This window comes from Tamandua tetradactyla, chromosome 20 (assembly GCF_023851605.1).
Source record: "Tamandua tetradactyla isolate mTamTet1 chromosome 20, mTamTet1.pri, whole genome shotgun sequence".
Taxonomy (NCBI): Eukaryota; Metazoa; Chordata; class Mammalia; order Pilosa; family Myrmecophagidae; genus Tamandua; species Tamandua tetradactyla.
The window spans coordinates 41212343-41230724 of NC_135346.1; the positions used below are offsets into that span (position 1 = coordinate 41212343).

General features: G+C 44.2%; 1 long non-coding RNA gene and 1 other non-coding gene across 2 annotated transcripts; both read left to right on the plus strand.

The window, feature by feature from the left end:
* Positions 1–9714: 9714 nt before the first annotated feature.
* LOC143664058 (uncharacterized) lies at positions 9715–14359 on the plus strand. The gene is made up of 5 exons (XR_013166284.1): positions 9715–9876; positions 10566–10628; positions 11584–12034; positions 12914–13210; positions 14034–14359. It is a non-coding gene; the product is annotated as an uncharacterized LOC143664058 (long non-coding RNA).
* On the plus strand, positions 11138–11208 carry TRNAD-GUC (transfer RNA aspartic acid (anticodon GUC)). Its single transcript has one exon. It is a non-coding gene; the product is annotated as a tRNA-Asp (tRNA).
* Positions 14360–18382: the final 4023 nt, after the last annotated feature.

The following is an 18382-nucleotide window of genomic DNA, read 5'->3' on the forward strand; positions in this document are numbered from 1 at the left end:
CTACAGAAGAAGTGGCAGCTGAAGTGGTTTGAAGGATATAGTTAAATAGAGATGGCAAGAAAGGGGTTGCAAGCAGAGTAGAAGGGAAGGCAGAGAAGAGGAAGAAGTCAGGCTGGGAAGGGACAAAGGCACCACTCTAAGCCCCACGAGTGTGTGTGGATCATTGGGAGCCATCGAAGGCTTGCCATTAAAAGAGAGAGAGCATTGGGGACCAGTGGGCAATGAAAGAAAGAGACCAGGGGCAGGAGGAAGGACAGGTTGGGAGGGCCATTAGGAGGTTCTGACAAGAGGCTAGATATGAGGATCTGAACAATGATGAGTCAAAAGGAGGTGGGAGAGCAGAGAGTGTGAGCGTGCACAGGACTGGCCCAAGCAGCTCCTTGTCCCTGTGGTGTTACCCCAATACAGTGTCCCTGTGACAGGCCGAGCAGGTACAATAGTCCCACATGGCGGATGAGGAAACTGAGGCTTCATTCCGAGATCACATAGCTTGTGAGGGAGCTAGAACAAGACTCCACGCTGCCAAACCCCAACCTCATTTTTTTAATTTGTTTCTTCTCTTACTAGATCTGTATATGTGATAGGTCTATTGCAACCCCAGAGTTCATTGTCCAGAATATAATTTGAAAAAGTGGCAGCACAGGCCAGTCATTGAGGATGTGGGTCAAGCCATGGTTCTCTTGCTCACCAGTTATGGTTCTGGGAAAGGGATTTAACCTCTCTGAGCCTCAGTTTTCCAGTTGGTAAAATGGGGCTGAGAGTAGCATCTTCTTCACATGGTTGCTGTGAGGATTCCGTAAGCCAATGCATAGAATCGGGAAGTGCTGGGCATATAGAAAATGCTCACCTAGTAGCCAATAGTATTAGTAATAGGTGAGCACGGTCAACTGTGAACAGAGAAAATCAAGGGTCATAGAATTAACCAACGGCAAAGTGAAAACCCTTTTCTCTGAACCAGAGTTGACAGGGTGTCAGAGGACTCACCTGAGCCTATGTTGTGTCTGCGTGCCAAATCTCCTGGGAACATCCCTATTCTGGGAGACCTGACACTAGAAAAGAAGTATGAGAAAATAAATCATGAATCCAGATTCTCTGAGTTGAAGCAGATGTCACCTGAGCTGGCAAGAAGATCTTCTGGGCATAAGTAGGCTCAGGGTCTGGACTTACATGGAGTCTTCTAGGCCAAGGGATCTCAAACATTTTTAATGCAACTCACAGGATGAAATACAGTTTGCATCATGACCCACTACATATATTTAGAAATACACATATAGATAGAGACATAGATTAGGGTTTCTCAATCCCGGCACTGTTGTAATTTTGTCCTATGGACACTCTCTCAGCTCTCCCACCTCCTGGTTGTGGAGGCTGCCCTGTGCATTAGAGGGTCTTTAGCAGCATCTCTGGCCTCCACTCATTAGATGACAGTAATATTCCTATCCCCAGTTTGAAAAATTAAAAATGCTTCCAGACATTGCCAGTATCTCCAGGCATTGCCGAATGTCTCTTGGGGAACAAAATTGCCTCCAGTTGAAAACCACTGATGCATACAGATATAAGAAACAAATTTTTCATAAAGAAATGTCATTACAAAATGTACTCTGATATTTCTGTATATTAGATTTCATTTTTTAAAAAGTATTCGTTGTTGCCCACTAATTTGATTTCTCAGTACAGGAACAATAGTATGAGGAATACTCTTCCAGGCAAGGGTTTTCCTTATCCCAGGCCTCAGGAAGTCAGTTGTAACTATTTTCCAATGACCCTCACCCTTCCCAGAGGGAACCCTTACTGGGAATGGGCAAGATGTTTGGGACAGGAAAGTCACAAACCTTCTCAGGACCTCCATCCCACCCTCTGAAAAATGGGGATCAACTGCCTAATTCAAAAGCTTGGGTGGACATTAATGAGATAACCACCAAAATAAGCACTAATTTTAATTGTGCAATTGCTAGGTTCCAGGCATTATGCTTAGGGATTTATACACACACACTTTCTCATTTAATTCTTACACCATTTCTGTGAACAAGACACTATTATTACTTCACAGATGACAAAATGAGGCTCATAGAAGCTAAGTAACTTGCCTAAGTTTTCATCAGCAGCAAGGTATGGTGGTCTAAAATATTTTTGCAGCATCTTTGACATTTCTCCTGTCAAGAGGTGAAGTCTAATTATCTACTCCTTGAATAGAATACAGAAGAAGTAGTCCGGCAGGACTTCTGAGGCTAGGTCATATAAGGCACTACAGTTTCCACCTGTCTTTCTTTGTCTCTCGGGATGCTTGCTCTTAGAACCCAGCTACCATTCTATGAGGAAGCCCAGGTTACATGGAGAGGCCACATGTTCCTGCCAGCTGAGGTTCCAGCCATTAGCCAACCTCAACCTGCAGACATATAGATGACTCTTGAGTAAGAACCACCCAGCTGAGCCTAGTCAACCCCTGGTATCATGATAGACAATAATAATAAATGATTGCTTTTGTTTTACATCACCAAGTTTGTTACACAGCAACAACTGAAAAAGAAGGGATGATGTAGGATTTCTACTTAGGCAGTCTGACCCTGGAACCCACACTCAAAACCATTACCTCCAATACATAACAGGTCCCAATAAATGTTCATTCTCTCTGAGAGAGCTAATGAAATTCTGGGAAAGAGTTGAAGTCTAGTAGAGGAAACAGAGAACATGATGGGGAAAAGTAGGAAATCAGGACAGAAAAGGATGTGCTTTTTGGTTTTATTTTGTCCCACTCAAATTAGGGCAAACAGACTTATGCTCCCCAACCTCCTCCAAAGTCTATTGAGTATCAATATTCCAGAACCTTGGAACAAAAACCATAATGCTAGAACAACACATCAAAGAGGCAGGCATTTTTATTGTCTCATTCTTTAGGCTTAGAAAGATTAATTAGTCCAAGATGGCATGGCTTCTAGGAAGCAGAGCCAGGATTTCAATCATGCAGCCCACAGACCCAGCTTTCCATACTTTCAGCCGAATAAACCTCTTGAATCTTCGAAGACGTGCCCTATTGCTTCTTCAAGCTTCCTCCCTTTCCCCCAACTCTGCCCTCTTACTGGTCTCAGGCTTTTGGAAAACAAAAGGCAGGGAACCTGGTAGGTTGCTTCTACTTCTCCCCTTTCCATCCCTTCCCTGAAGAGTGAAGCTCAAAATCTGCAACCTCAATAAATCAAGGAAAAGGGATGAGTGGAGGGCAGAGGCATTCATATATATCACAAAAATCATCCAGTCCCTCATCACTGCCAAATGGCCCATCAATCCCCATTCCAAGGGTGAATATAGTTACTGAGATATTTCATGTGTGTATATACACACATGCATAAAAATCAAAACACTCTGGGCGGTGCAATAGTGGATCAGTAGCAGAATTCTCACCTGCCATGCCAGAGACCCGGGTTTGATTCCTAGAGCTTGCCCATGCCAAAAGGAAAAAAAAAAAATCAAAGCACTCCGACAGCCTGGTATGGATGAGATCATCTCCACACAGATAATCCATCTCAAGGCCATCGCTCAACACAAGTCATGGCACCAGGGATTGGTGAAGAAGCATCAGAGATTGATGAAGAGGGTTGAAAGCTGACTTTTTCTCACTCAAGCTGACCCTGGTACAAGCCCAGCAGATTCTCATGAAGGGGCTCCAAAGACAGAGACTGGGTGGTTTCCCACCTGGCAGAGTCCGTAGGGTTTCCTTCCTCCCAGCTGGCTCATTCTTCTGCCTCAGGGAGCCAGAGGGGCTGGCCGGCATGGGGCTGCAATTCAGCTAAGAACACCCCAGGAAGGACTTCCTTCTCTCCCGATCACTGGGAAATACCTGCAGAAGATGTCACAGAGCACCAGAGGCCTTCTTATAGGTTCTCCCCCCACGGCAAGGTTCAGGCTCCAGGTACTCCAGCACAACTTCCCTTCAGCATCATTCCTAAGATACCTGAGGGAATCTATCACCCATCCAAGCCATGTATGCTTAGCACACAGCAATGAACAAGATGGAGCCTACCTAGCTACTCTGTTTTGGCAATGGGAATTTGGCAGTGATGCCAGCTGAACTAAAACTAGAATCCACGGTCTGATTGTACCTGCTGCGTTGGTGGCCCAGTGGCCCTCCCAAGCATCTGCTTACATAAATTGACATGCATGGAGTGAAAGGAGTCTGCAAGAAGGGAAATTCTGTAGGCAAGTCCCTGGGGACACGAAAACAGCACTCTCTTTTTTTCCAGCTTCCCCAGGCTTTTGCTTCCTCCCTCTGTTGACCCCACATTGCCCTCCACTACCACTCACTTTTTCCCTTCCCTTTACAAAAACATTCTTTCAAAGGGTTGTTAATGCTCCTTTGTCTCTGCTTGCTCTCCCCACTTCTCAGCTTCCCTGCCCATTCTCTCTTCTCTCTATTGCAAACTCAAGACTGATGCGTACCCATCCTAGACCTCTCTGGCCCTCCCCTCCTCCCATCAGACATTGAACTTGATGCTCCATCCACCCATCACCCACCCTGCCAGTCTTTCATCCCCACCTCTCCCTGAGAACCATGTTTATCAAGGTCATCAAAGACCTCAATGCTACCAAAGCCAACTCTTCCCCATTCTCACCTTACTGCACCTCTCAGCAGCACTTGGCACAATTGGCCATGCTCCTTTTCATTTTTAAACACTTCTTTCACACAGGCTCCACACAGCCCACTCCTAGTTTTCTCTCTACTTCACTGACCACTTCTTCTCAGGAGTGGACCACTCCATTGTTTGAACCTTCTCTCCCCTACCTCTAAATGTTGAGGTTCCCCAGGGGTCTATGCCTGATGACTCCTGAATATATGTTACCAGCCTAGCTCTTGCCACAGAACTCCAGGCTTCTATGTCCAAACTAACCTCTAATGTCTCCCAACAGTGGCTCCTCCCCTACTCCTAGCAAATGCAGCATCATACACCTGATAGCACAAACCAAAAACAGAGTATTCTTGACTTGTCTCTGTCTCTCAAACCCCTCATCAGTCTATCAAAAAGTTTGGTTCCTCCTTATCTTCAAAACATAGGCAGAATCCAACCACTTGTCACTATATGCACTGTCACCTCCACCAGCTCCTCTAGCCTGAACTACTGCAGTTGCCTCCCAACTAACCTCCTACTCCCACCTTAGAAGATCGTACATTTGACTGCCTTCCCCTAGTCCCAGCTGGTAGAATGATCCTTCTTAAAAGTAAATGAGACCATGCCCCTGCTCAAACTCTGCAATGATTTCCCATTGCACATAGGATAAAATCCAAACTCTGAACAACGATCTTCAAAGCCCTATGCAACTTTCCCCTCCCTACTCCTCTCCCACCTCACCCTACCACTCACCCTGCTCCAGGGTCACCTTGACGAACACACTAGGTACCCACCTTTCCCAGGACCTTTGCTTGCTGTTCCCTCACCTGTGCTACTTTCAGATATTTACAGGTGTCACACCCTTCAGGCTCTGTTCAGATGCCACCACCTCAGAGAGGCCTTTCCCGATCACTTATTCTAACACCCTTCACTCTGAATTCCTTATCTAGTGCCACCTTTTTTTAATAGTGCTTATCACAGCCTGACTTACTATAAATTTGCCTGTGATCAGCCTCCTCCATTAGAATGTGAGCTCCAGCCAGGCAAGAACTTTCTCTGTTTTGTTTACTTTTCAGCTCAGAGACTAGTCACATAACAGGCACGCAACAAGTATTTGTTGAATAAATGAATGGGGACTTGGTATCTGGTCCCTGACGCCCCAAGGATAGGGTCTGGCCTGCAGTGACATGCTGGAGCCCCCCTAGTGCCAGTTGTGAGAGCCGATTATGAGAGCATCTCTTTCCAACTCTATTCAGTCATGTCACACTGGCAGCTTGAATTCTGCCTTGATGGGAGCATTTATACCATGGAAATTGACAAACTACAAATCAGGGCTTCATTTACTTTTTCAGAGAGCTGGTTCACCAGCACACCATTGGGTCTGGGAAAAGACTGGCAGTAATCGCTGAAGAAGCTCTTTCCCCACAGGACTTTGGCACACTGGGAGCCCAAACAAAACCGGCTCTGGGTCCTGTTAACAAAGACTGATCTTGAGTTGGAAACAAGAGCACTCTGCTTGGAGCAGAGCATGGTTTGGGTACTGAAGGGAAGACAGCTCCATCTGGCCCTTGAGGGTTTGCATCTGTGAGAGAGTTGTGGACGTAAGACCCAGTAATCTGAATTTGTATAGAGTGATGCAGGGGGTCCGTGGACCACACTTGGAGAAGAACTGTACTTCAGCATGCACTAAGTCAGGACAAGGACGAGGTTTACTCTTCTCTAGATCCCCTATAGCGCCTACTGTCTCCCGAGATCCACTTTGGAAAACACGGAGCTGGAAAAGTGGCTTTCTCTCTCCCCTACGCCCTGACAGCTCTATACTCAGGTGTTTTTTTGTTGTTGTTGTTCGTTTTGTTTTGAGTTATTTGTTGTTTTTGTTGTGGTGGTTGCTTTGTCGGCCCATCAGGTTGGAGGTGCTCAGGGTACCTCTGCCTTTGGGCTTCCTGAGATCCTGGATAGCTTCAGAAACAGTAAGCCTCTCTCTCATCTAGCCTATACTTCCCAGTGTGCTGAAGGCCTCACCACTCCTTTCCACAGGTCGGGAGCTGGGCCTGAGGGCTAAAGGGCGGGCTTGTAAGAAGCGCGGGAGCCCATTTTCAGAAACCGAACAGCATTTGTTTCCTTGCCTTTTTAGTCACACAAAGAGGATTCAATTTCCTCCTTTGCAGGCTCATACATAATTGCCATTCGTTTTCTGTTTTTGTTTGCTTGTTTGTTTTGGGTTTTTTGTTGTTGTTGTTTGTTTTTGTTTTTTGTTTTGTTTTGTTTTGTTTTGCCACTGCCAGGAGCTCTGATCGTCTTTCCCCGGATGGTGGCGCAGAGCGCGCCCAGCGCGCCGGGTCGGTCCCGCGAGTTGAGCGGGCAGGCGCGCGGGGGCTCCAGCTGCGCTCCGCGAAGAAGTCAGAGCCTCCCCGGGCCGCCCTCGCTGCCTCAAGCGAAGCATCCTTCTTGCGTACGTGTAGAGATTGGGAAACAGTTCCTTAGACACTGCAGGGCTGACGCTGCTCCACGCCCCCTTCCCATGAACAGGTGCTTGGGTTCGGGGCAAACTCCACGATGCGGCGGATCCGGGCGCCACCTGCTGTCCGATGTAGCTAAGTGATGCGAGAATTAGTAAAAAAAAGAGTTGTTTGGGCAATTCAGTTTGTGCTGCTCTACCCATCTCCCCTGACATCACTTTGGTGTTTCAGCTGTAGCCAACCATTTTAGAATTCACGGTCAGGGATGCTTAGTCTTAGGTTCGTGTTCTGTATTTAGGGTATCTGGGAGCTCCCTAAAATTTTATGCACAATTTAGTGCCTATATGGATTTTTCTGTGAAAGGTATGCATGGCTTTCATGGGTCCAAATAATATTTTTATGGTCTGTGGTCCATGTGCCAAGGAAAGTGCAAGCCAACGGTGATAAGTGGAGACGAAGGAGTCATGTCCCTTCCACTCTTGGACCTTACAGTTTGTAGTAGGCTGAGTAATGACCCTTCAAATATGTTCACGTTCTAATCCCTGGAGCCTGTGAATGTCACCTTAATATGGCAAAAGGGACTTTGCAGATGTGATTAAGTAAAAGATCTTGAGATAGGCAGATGATCCTGAATTATCTCGGTGGGCCTAATGTGAATCACAAGGGATGCAGGCAATTCAGAAGCCAATCAGTAACAGCAGTACAGGTTTGAAGATGCTTTGCTGCTGGCCTTGAATAAGATGCACCATGAGTCAAAGGGTGTAAGGAGCCTCTGGAAGCTGGAAGGATCAAGGAAATGGATTCTCCCCAGAGCCTCCAGAAGGAACCAGTCCTGCTGACACCATTACTTTGGCCCAGCGAAACTGATTTTAGATTTCTGACCTCCAGAATGGTAAGAGAATTATTTTGCATTTAAGCCACTATGTTTGTGGTCATTTGTTACAGTGACAATTGGAAACTTACACAGGGTCTCACAGTGATGAGACTCCGTACTCAGAGTTCTTTACAATGCTACAATCCTCTCAATCACTGGCCTTGCCCCTCTCAAGGAGGGGACAAAGAGATTAAAAAAAAAAAAAGCAGCTAATTCTGGAAGTAGATTTGTTGAACTTCTCCCCTATGCAAGAGGTAAGGCTACATCTGAGTCCCTTTCCAGGAAAACTTCAGGACTAGTTGGGAAGAGAAAATTCCTACTGCATATTTCTGTCTGGGCTATACAGTGGTGTGCCAAGGACTCCCCAAAACTGTAGAATAAATGTGGACCTCTCCTGGAGCACCGATTTTGCTTGACAAGACAGGAATTAAAACATTTTCAAACAAAACAAGGACCACTCAGATAAAACAAGAAACTTCAGAGAAACTTTCCTCTTCACGCTTGCAATTGTGCTTCCCAGATAGTTGGGGTTATGCATTCATCCTCCTCTAGAGGATACTTAAGTGGGAAAAGCCTGAGAAGCTCCAGATTGAGAAACAGGAAACACTGGACAAGCAGTGGAATGCACAGTTGGATAAGCCTAACTGCATGGGGTCCTGAAGTCAGAGGTGGAGGTGCAGGGAGAACATTCCCGGAAACGGCAACTACAAGAGCACATGCTCTTGAGCCATTGTGTCACACAGGCCTTTGTGGATAAAGGTGGGCCGGTGGCCCGGTTTCTTGTAGCTTCGGAAAGCTCAGCAGGACAATATTTTTTAAATTGATATTCTATTGAGAGTGTGAAGTCAAGGGCAACCTAATACACTGCTAGGGGGTGATATGAGTTAGTGTACATTTTGAAGGGCAATTTGACCATATCTAAGACATTTTCAATGAACATTACTTCAATCCAGGACTTCTAGTCCTCTGACCCACGAGATACTCCCAGGGCACAAGATTGTACAAAGATGTTTATTGGAGCACTGTCTATAGTAAGGAAAAATGGAAATGATATAACGGCAAATCAAGAGAAAAATAGTTTAATAAATTGTGCACATCCATGCTGTGAAGTACTATGCAGTGGTTAAAAAGAATGAGCTCGCTCCATAGGCACAGACAGGGAAAAATCTCCAAGACATGGTGTATACTAAAAAGAGATTATCTAACTCTGTATATAGTTTGATTCCATTTTCATCCATTTTAAAATTGTGTGTTTGTATGAGTGATTTCCAGCAGGAAGTGAGAAAAGTGTTCTGGGGAGAAGAGGGACAGGGAAGTTTTCTCTTTCTAGTTCATATATCCTCTACCTCTTGCTCTTTTCTTTTACGCAGATAATATATTCCTACAGTACTCAAGTACCTTTTTAAAGTACTTTTATTGGGGTAAAATTCATATAAAATAAAACTTACCCTTTTAAATGTACAGTCTGATAAGTTTTGACAAAAGTACACAGTCATGTAACTCCTACCACCGCAATCAAGATAGAGAACATTTCATCACCCGCAACATTGCTCTCATGCCCATGTCAGTCTTCTCCCCTCTTCCTTCCCTGGAAAACACTGGTCCTTCTATGGTTCACTCAGTCCTGTAAGTAGAGGGAAGGCGGAGCTCCCCCACACAATCCGATAGTGATGGGAATGACTGTATAACAATGGGCAAGGGTGAGTGTTCCGAGGGAGAGATGTGCAGTGCTTTGAAAGCTGATAGGCTCTTGGCTAGTTGGGTCAGGGGAGGGAGGGGGGGGGGGTTAGGGATGGAGCTTGAGTTGAAGTTTGAAGGTGGGCTGGGAAGGAAGCATTCCAGGCAGAGGGAACCACTCATGCAGTTTCTGGAAGAAACGAGCCTTTCCGAAAGGCCAATATGGAGGGCACCGATTGAAGAAGGGGAGGCAGAGTCAAGAAGAAAAGTAAGTGGGGTCAGGCCGTGCAGAGTCTTGGGGTCCATGGAAGTATTTTTGTCTTCATCCTAAGAACTTAGGAAGCAAAAAAAAAAACAAAAAAAAAATGAGGGAACGTGAGTGGATGTGCATTTTGAAAAGATCAATTTGGCGGATTGGCTGCTGGGCAGAGAATGGATTAGAGAGGAAGATTTAGCTCTCCATTAAGGTTAGTTTGTCCCCACTGCTCCCCAGCGCACCCCCCGCTCCCTCGTCTATGCAGGAAGGAAAGTGACCTCACTGCTCCCTTCTTGTCCTAACTTTAAAAAGCTGTATTTGCAAATGTTCTAAGAAATGATCATGATGATAAATGTACAGCTATGGATGATATTGTGAGTTACTGATTATATATGTAGAATGGAATGATCATATGATATGGTAAGGATGTTTGTGTTTGTATGTTGGTATGTTTGATAAATATAAGAAAGTTTTTTAAAAAAAGGCTGTATCTGCCCAGGCAGTGTATTTTGCACTCTGTCTACTGATAGGATGATTTAAGTAGAACATCAGATGGGCAATAATATTGCATCACAAAATGAGAAAGTTATTTGCTTTTCAAACTCTTTTAATCCTTCTAATTACTTCAAACTGAAAATCTAACTTTGGTGCTAGTAAATTCCTAACAAGCTAATTAAAATTTGCTAATCTCTCTCCCTCAGGTAAAAAGCTTCAGGCTGAGCAGCCTCTGAAAAAGGCAATTCCGGAGCTCAAATTTAAATTTAGTAAGGCTATTTCATTTTCCTTGTATTTACCTCTATTGAAAACCCTTTAGAGCAAGTGGCACTGGCTTTTTAACTATGTTGATGACATAAAAATTTCCTTTTAATATAAATTTTACATTGATAGCTTAATGGTAGATACACGGCATCACACATTTGTTAAAACCCATAGAATTGTACAACACAAAGAGTAAACTACAGCATTGACTATAGTCTTTAATTACTAATAATGTGTCAATATTACTTCATCTACTTAACAAATGTACCACACTAATGTAAATGTTAGTAGTAGCTGAAATTACATGTGTGGAAGGGGAGGGTGGTATTTGGGAACTCTCTGCACATTCCATGCAATCTTTTTGTAAACCTAAAACTGCTTTAAAAATAAAGCATAGAGCCACCGTGGCTCAGCAGGCAAGAATGCTCGCCTGCTATGCCAGAGGACCCAGGTTCGTTTCCCGGTGCCTGCCCATGTAAAAAAATAAAATAAAATAAATAAAGCATAGTGGTGTGCAAGGGTAGTTCAGTGGTAGAATTCTCACCTGTCATGCGGGAGACCTGGGTTCGAGTCCCAGCTTGTGCACTTAACACACACACACACACACACACACACACACACACACACAAATTCAACAAATGATGCTGCAATAATGGGATAGTCACACGGAAAAAGAATGAAATGTGACCTCTACCATACAGCATTCAAAAATAAAAAATAAGCATATTATTTAAAAGAGAAAAAGAGAAGCCAGTCGGTTCATTTTTGCAGAGAAGCAGTACTCAAAGCATACAGAAGAATGAATGATTTAATTAGTTAATTATTTTTTAAAGGAAGAGCGATGAAATTTCTTAATGTAAATAATAGAGAGCTGCAGAAATAGCAAAAGTCATGGTGTGGTTATCCTGATTACTGAATTTTGGGACAGTACAGCATTCAGTTACTGATGTTCTTTCTCAGGAACCGGAAGCAGAAACTCGCCAATCAAACTTTTAGAAATGAGAGGCTGTGGGCAAAGGCTTGGCCCACCAACCCTCCCGCTGTGTCTGTAATGCAGCAAGGGGAATGGGCCAAGGAGGCCTGTGGCTTGGCAGCTGGAGGTCAGGAGACAGGACCTGGTCCACGGTCTTTTGGTGCAGACCCTGAGGGTAACTGGGGACTCAGCTGTGACTCCATCCCAGTAGCCCTCAGCAGGGGAAAGGACAGCAACGAGAAGCCCAGTCGATCCCACTGCCTCCTAAGTCACACCTCATTCACCAGGGGAAAGAGAGTCTTCCTGAGATGTGCTCTTGCTGCCGGTCTGCTATCCTCCCAAGAGGGTGCTGGAGGAAGGTCAGAGTGACGATCAGAGCACCCTCCATGCACCGCAATTTCTTCTCACCACTCACCAATTCCAGAGCCCCTCCGAGCAGTGAGTATCGAGAAGCCTGAAATGATCACCATCCAAAGTTTAAGATCTAAAGGGCTGTTCATTACAAGAAAAGGCAAAAGCAGCTCTCTGTGCTTGACTCTCAAGAAAAATGTTCCCAGACAAGAGAATAGAAATCAGTTTAGAGAGTTCCCAGTGGGCTTCATACCGATGCTTTAAGAGCCTCCAGATTGCAGTGTGGACAGAGCTGAGTTAGGAGCAAGCCAGCTGTGTGTGCCTCTGCTGGGCAAGCAGGGAGCGGGAGGGGGGCTGGACAGGATCCTTAAGAAATTCTAAAGCATCACTGGGAAAATTCAGTGGTCCTACTCCTGTTATGGACGATAGCCCTTTGTGGGAAGATTTAAAACAAAACAAAAATCCACATTGCCACCACAGATTTAGCTCTGTGCAATATACACGTTTGGTCATGGTCCACCTAAGGTTGTTACTCATAGCATAGAATATAGTTCTTAAAGCTCCATACTGGGTGTTTCAGTGGTAGAATGCTGGCCTTCCATGTGGGAAACCTTGGTGATTCCTGGACCATGCACCCCCCCCAAAAAAAAAAATCTCTAGTACTATTTGTTTGGGAACATTCTCATACAAATGCTTCTTCTCCCCTTAAAAACAAACAGGTACTCAAATCGTGATTATATTTCGCTCGAAAATGTGTCACGATAAAGTAGATAGCAGGTCACCAGGGGTTTCTGTTTGGGGTGATGGAAAAGTTTTGATAATAGATGGTGATCGTGAATGTAATTAACAGTGCTAAACTGTATCCTTGAAAGTGGTTAAACTGGGAAATTGTGTGCGGTATATGTTTCCACAATAATTTTTTTTAATGTGCTATGAATCAAAACATGATTTTGTATGACTTCCCAGCAGAACCCAGCCCAAGGAAAATCCTCATCTATTAAACTCAACTCTGGAGGCGGATCGCTTCTGCTTGCAAACTCGGAAGGAATGGAGATGGTTAGAAGCTGGTCCCAGGCTGAGGAACAGGCCTGGGAGCTCAGGGCCGAGGGCTGTCCCCCTCACACGGTGGAGCTGCTCACGGGAGGCACGGAGTCACCTGTCAGCCTGGGCCTGACATCACCTGCCCCGCCTCCGGCCCCCTCGCCGTGGGAGACAGGGGACTTGAATTCTGAACTCTGATGCTGGAAGAGCCACTCACTTTGGGTAAGAAACTCTATCTGGAAATAAGCCCCAAACCACAGGAGACTTTGGTCCTGAAATCAGGGCAATGTGGGCGGGAGCTAGACAACTGAGGCCATTTCCTACTTTCCCTTTTTTGGCCACTGTTTTTTCCCAGCTACTAGAACAAATACCCTACAGTGTGTTTGTTTAATCAGTGAAAATGTATCAGCTCAGAGTTTTGAGCCTAGGAGAAGTCCAAAATCAAGGCATCAGCAAGGCATCTCTTCCTTCCCCAAGACAGGCTGCCTGGGATCCTTGAGGGTTGGCTTTTCTGTTAGATGGCAATGCACATGGCAGCCTCTCCGGGTTTCTCTGTGTGACTTTCCTTCTGCCTATAAAGGACTCCAGTAACCCAGATTAAAGTGCCATCTGAGTTAGCGGGCCCACACCCTTACTGAAGTGACGTCTTAAAGGCATCTTATTCCCGGGGGACCGCGCCCACCAGAGTGAGAACCAAGACCAAGGACACGTCAGCCGGGGTGCACAGTTCACTCTACCACACCCAGAGAAGAAAATAAGGAATTTCTTTTCTTTTAAAGTGCCAGGTGGTAATGAGAGATTAATTCATTTGAACCATGCAAGTAGGCTAGAACTAGGATATGCTGAAAATGATGAAGTTAGCCCCACAAAGTGACGGGGGACCTCATCCCCAGCTAAAATTCTGAAGCCAAATCATGCACAGCATGAGGCTATTTATGTGCCCCCTTTAATCTGCCTCCCCAGAGGTTGCCTGGTTCAGAAAATAACCAAAGAGAGAACAAGTACCATGGGACAATAAGGGATGCTCTCCTGTGCTTTCTTTTAGACTACAAATCTGCTCTGGCCAGTGAAAGTGGACACGAATTGGTTTCTGTGAAACTTGATTTACAGAAAATCAGTTCCTCTGCATTCTCTCTAAACAAAATCTCAAGGGTAAAATCTAACAATATACTTGTGGTGAGAGCATGAGCAAACAAACATTCTCATGTACTCGTTTTCCTGAGAACAGAAGTGACTAAAACCAGGGTGCAGGGGTGGTTCCGTGGTAGAACGTTCGCCTTCCATGCTGGAGACCCGGGTTTGATTCCCTGAGCATGCACCCTCCCCCCCCAAAAAAAAGAAGTGCTTAAAACCTCTTAGGGGAAGGGGCACTTTAGCAACCCCTGAAGTGCAAAAGCTGGTTGTCCGGCTGCTAAGAGGAGAAAGGCAAACATATAGAAGTTAAGCACAATAAATGATATTTCAATAAATCGCCCTGCTCCTGTACGTATATAATGAACTCAGTGTATGGAAAACTTCTGGAAGAATACACAGGAAACTTGTTAATATCCCTTCTGGGGAGTGGGACTGGGGCTCCCAATTAGTCTTATTCTTCTTGGATTTTGGAAACTTTTGCTATTTTAATAAAGGTGGAGATGATAATAGGAAGGATGCAAATTTTAGCCTGCAGAGCGTGCCCACGGGCCCAACCGGCCCTGAATCAGAAGTCCACGTGCCTCATTCCTCAGTTCTAAGGAAGCCTACTCGGGCGCCATTAGCGTCCTAGTTCTGGTCCCCAGTCCATCAGTACTAAGGGACGTGATGCTAAGGAAAGGCCAGGTGGGGAAATGCCACCATCCTTTAATCATATTGTAGGCTATGCAAGTCTTCGGGAACCCCCAAACCATGCTTACTCTTTCTCCCCCTTCAATGCTATGGACTTGCACACCCTGTGGGTGACTCCCAGGATCTCATCTTTGATGGCAGAGGTTCAGCAAAGTGGCCGCTGGAATAGGGGATGCATCTGAGTCCCGACGCCCTTCGTGACCACCCTCCCCAACCTCTCCTCCCGCTTCTCAGCCCATATTCTTCCTGAAAAGTCAGCACCGCTGGCAGAAGCAGCATCTCTGGGACCATGCTGGAAATTTGAGGACTCAATGAGAAATTGCTTTAGTCCTCTAAATATACATAAACCTCATTATTACCTCCACGTCTGTGGTTTCTAGCCAATAATTATGAAGTGTTTTGTCTCTGTCAGCATTTTCAGAAACAGTTCCTTTCCATGACCATGACGAGCATTTAACCAAGGCAGAACTTAAGGCATGTGTCCCAGAGCTGTAGGACGTGGGAGGAGGTTGATGGCATCGCACATCTGCACAGTGGGTGGTTTTTGAAGCTGCCAGCCCAAGTGGCAGAAAGAGCAAAAAACTATGATTCACAAGCAACAATAATAATAATACCAACGACAACAACAGCTGCCTTTTACTGTTTGTTGTCCTGGGCAAATAAATTAGCCCTCTGTATCCTCCATTCTCACCATAGAACCCTTAATGGTGCTATTAGTGAAGGGGAACCCCAGGCTCAGAGAGAGTAAGTCACCCAGCCAGGAAGGCGTGTCTGTCAGCGAGGGGGCAAGTTTCGCTGCACATAGCAGAACACAAAGATCGTGCCTTGAACTAGTCAGATCTTTCTTTCTCCCATAAAAAGCCTAGAGGTAAGTGACCCAGAGGTGGTGTGAAAGCTCCATACTGTCGTGAGAGGCCCACATCCCTTCCAGGGTTCACCTGTTGCAATCCCCAAGGTGAGGATATAATGTCTCTCTTCCAGGTGGGAAGAGAAAAGCAACAAGTGTAAAAGGCACCAGCCTGATGGTGATGACGGCACCACATTGTGATTGAATTATATATCTGAATGTGGTTTGTGCTGTTTTGAGAGTGGCCAAAAAGCCATGTCCTTTAATCCTGATTCAATATTGTAGAGTGGAAAACTTTGATTGTATTGTTTCCATGGAGATGTGACACCACCCATTCAAGGTGAGTCTTGATGAGTTTACTAGAGTCTTTTAAAAGGGGAAACATTTTGGGGTTGTTCCAGAGCTGAAAGAGATGCTTGGAGAACAGAAGCTACAGAGCCAATACGAGACCCAGACATTTGGAAATGCAGAAAGACAACGTCCCTGGGGAAGCTGTTTGAAACCAGAAGCCAAAGGGCTGGCAGACACCAAACATGTGACTTCCCAGCTGACAGAGGTGCTCCAGACACCATCGGGGGATATGGGATGTTTGGGGTGTTCTTTTTCGCTTATTTATTTTGGAGTAATGAAAATATTCAAAAGTCAATTGTGATGATGAATGCACAGCTATTTGATGATACTGTGAGCCATTGATTGTACACTTCAGATGATTGTATGGTATGTGATGTATAATATATATCAATAAAATTGCATTAAAAAAATGCCTTTCAGAAACAAGGTCCATAGGTTTCACCAGAGTGCCAAAAATGTTCATGGCACAAATGGGATGAAGAATCCCTAAACCGAGAAATTTTTGTCTCCCTCTGACTGTAAATAAATCTCAGCCACTAGCTAGCATGGTTCATCTAAGCAAGTTCTTTAGTCTTCTGTTTCCTCTGTTTTCTCTTCTGTAAAATGGGAAAATATTTGCCTTGTCCAGCTCAGAGCTGTTAGGAGACTCGCCGTTAGCACACACAGATGCATGCGTGCACACACGTGTAAGCATGCACAAATGCAGAGCTTATGCATATCAAACTTGGCCAACTTTTGAAATGTTAAGTGAATGCGAAGTATCATTAAATTTTTCAATTTTAGTCCTATTTCCCAGTAACGTTTTTCTATCACTTCAGAAAAGTGTCCTGCCACAGTAAAATCTTTTCTATTGCCAGACCAGATTGGGGTTATATTTGTGTGAAATTCAATAGTAAAAAGAAAAATGCATCTTAAATGCACTTGCATGGAACTACTTAATAACATAGGGAGATAATATAAGATTTCACCAATAGGCCATTTAGCTGTAATTATCTTAGCCTCTTTGGAAAACTTAAGCCAAAATACCATGATTTAAAAAAAATGGCATAGATCAACCACAGTCATTTCCTAGGCAATATCAAAACACAGGGGTAATTGGACAAAGGACAGAAAAGTCGGAAAAGCTGGTTTGTTTACTTTATAATCTGTGCCTTTGAAATATGCAATACTTACTAAGTATATTATTCCAAGTCTACTGAAAGCACCATCACTAATGTTTTAAATAACAAAGATCCACAAATATTTTATTTATCTGTATTTAAGAAAAGTCCTCAAATTATGTTTGGAATGCTACTGAATTGCTTTCACAGTCTTGAATTCAAAGACACAGAACTGGCTAAGCAAGGTGGTTCCTAAACAAGATGACATTTTGATCAGTTTTCCCAAAGATTTATGCAAATACTCTGGGATGTTTGTATTGGGGAGGATGTTTGGTTTGCACAACGGAAGCTGCCTTTTTTTTTCTGATTCCAGAGAATTTCAACCTAATGATGCCATGTCAGCCATATAGGAAGCCCAAGTAAAAACTAGGCTTACGGAAATTTCTATGCTATTGAACAGGAAAAAAAAAACAACACAGTTTTTTAAAGCCTATGTTTGTATTTTTTTTTTTTTTAGTCAACAGAAAGCAAACTGTGGCTTTCTCATCTGGAGACTCAAAAGAGATCTTTCATTCATACATGCATTTACTCAGGCATTTGTCGAGAAATATTTCTTGACTGCCTACTTTTCGCAAGGTGCTATGCCAAACATTGAGGGAACAACTGACATTGCCCCTGTCCTCATGAAACTTAAAGGCAAATGTTGATAACATTAAAAACTTAAAAGTCAGGCTCCATTCCAATATTTTACATATTTAATTCTTTTTATCTTCTCAATAACTCCGTAAGGAAAACACTGTTGTTCTCCCCATATTAGATGGGAAGATTGAGGCTTATTGAATTTAAGGAGCATGTCCAAGGGCACAGGACTCACTGGGGGCTGAGCTGGGATTCAGTTCTGACTAGTCTGATACCAAAATCTGTGCTCTAAAACTAAGACTAGCAACCTAGAAGTCAAATCTAGCCTGATGCCTGTTTTTGTGAATTAAGTTTTATTTGAATACAGCCATTCTTATCCATTCATCTGATGTCTATGGCCACTTTCACACTACAATAGAGTTGAGTAGTCATAACAGAAACCATATGACCCACAAAGCCTAATATGAAAAATGGTCTCATACAAAAAAAATGGTCTTTTACAAAAAATGTTTGCCGATGCCTCCTCTAGAAATCTGCTATACTTTTTCCCCAGTAGGAAAGACAATCAATGAATCAATCAATAAATAAATAGCTAGCAAATGGCATGATTCATGAAATGGAGTGCTATGAAAG